The sequence below is a fragment of the Cynara cardunculus genome (genome assembly GCF_001531365.2).
Source record: "Cynara cardunculus var. scolymus isolate 2C chromosome LG 4, CcrdV1, whole genome shotgun sequence".
NCBI classification, from domain to species: domain Eukaryota; kingdom Viridiplantae; phylum Streptophyta; class Magnoliopsida; order Asterales; family Asteraceae; genus Cynara; species Cynara cardunculus.
Genome location: NC_037531.1, coordinates 19,050,296 through 19,052,342, shown reverse-complemented (window position 1 = coordinate 19,052,342; position 2,047 = coordinate 19,050,296).

Sequence of the window (2,047 nt, the reverse complement as noted above, 5' to 3'; positions counted from 1 at the left end):
ACATCATGTTTAAAATCTTTTTTAAACATAAATTGAGCAGAGCTACAATCAGTTTTTATTAAAAACTTTTGATTATATAAATCATCTTGAAATTTAAGAACACACTTAACAATAGCAAAGTGTTCTTTAACTACAGCAGAGTAGTTRAGCTGGGCATTTTTCCATTTACCCGAATAAAARCGAATAAGGTATTCTTGTTTTGAAATGGGATCAATCTGTTTAAGAATACCRCCATAGCCTAAATTTGAAGCATCAGTCTCTACAACCTTATTCCAAAGGGGATTAGGAAGCATAAGACAAGGAAGGTTTTTAACCTTTTTCTTAATTTCCTGAACAGCAAGAGTATGACTATCAGTCCAAGAACAAGATTTCTTTTTAAGTCTATCATATAAAAGAGAAGTGTACTGACTTAAATCTTGAATGTAAGCCGAAATATAATTAAGGCTTCCTAAGAATCTTTGTAATTGGGTTTTATCAAGAATCTGGTCAGGAAACTTATCACCAAAAGCAATACTGCGTTGGATAGGAATAATTGTTCCTTTTGCGATATCATGACCAAGAAATCTATATTAATTAATTAAGTATTAAGAATACGTGTTATTCTAATAATTATGTAAATTAATTAATTCTATATTATTAATTAATTAAGTATTAAAAATACATATTTTTAAGTTTTATATTTGTGATTTTTTTTATATACACTTTATACCTTTATAAATACTAGAATAATGTGCACAATACAGCGAGATACATTTTTTTTACTTTTTTTTATTTTTATTTTATTTTATATCCTTGTTATATTTATATTATTATGGTYATATAATTAAATATAAAAAAAATTCAATATTAGACTATTTTGAAGATATTGACGAGACGATTATAATAGAGTAACTTGTAAAAATATAAATATATTTTTTAACGTATTTTAGTTTAATATACGATTATGTATGTTAATGTGATAAAAGATGAAAAATGAAAAAGTAAAGGATGTACTCAAAAATTAAATAAATATAATGGTATAAAGTGTAACTGATAAAAATAATCTTTTGTAATATATATCATATAATAATACAATTTAAATCAAAAAATATTCAATATTAATAAATTTCGAAAGTATTGATGAGTCAATTTATAATGGTATAACTTGTTAAAATAAAAAAATATTTTTAAATTAATATACAATTATGTATTTTAATGTAATAAGTGTATAAAACGAAAAATGAAAAACAAAAGGGACATACCATAAATTACATAATTAACTACAACAATATAGTACAAGTGTTAAAAAATATTTTTTCGTAGTAATATAATTAAATAAATAAATATTCAATACTGGACTTATTTTAAAAGTATTGACAAGACGATTATAATAATGTAACTTGTTAAAATTAGAACGTAATCTTTGGATAACAAGATGAATAAAGGGTATGAGAATGCTTCTTGAGAGGTTAATTTCGTTGTTAGATCTAATTTTAGTTAATATAAAATTATGTTTTTCAATGTAATAATGGTGTAAAACGAAAATTAAAAAAATAAATTATGTACTATAAATTAAATAAATAACTATAAAAGTATAAAGTGTAAATATTAAAAATATTTTTTCATAATATATATAATATATAATAATATAATTAAGTAAAAAACTATTTAATATTGGGCTCATTTCGAAAGTATTAAGGGGCCGATTATAATGGTGTATCTTGTTAAAATAAAAATGTATTTTTTTAAACATGTTTTTTAATATACGATTATGTATGTTAATTTGATAAAAATATAAAATTAAAAATTAAAAAGTAAATGATATAAAATAAATTAATTAACTAATTATAGAGATATAAAATATAAATTTAAAATTAAAATTTAAGAGAGAGAGAGAGAGAGAGAGAGAGAGATAGAAGTTTATCCTACTTTGGCTTCCTCTTAGTCTCCTGCTTCTTCTAAAATAAAACAATCTTCATCGTTAAAATAACTCGTTTTCATGATCAACGGTTGGAAAGGCATCGGGTGACAGCATGTGTCAAATTTGACTGCCTCCGTTGTATCTTCT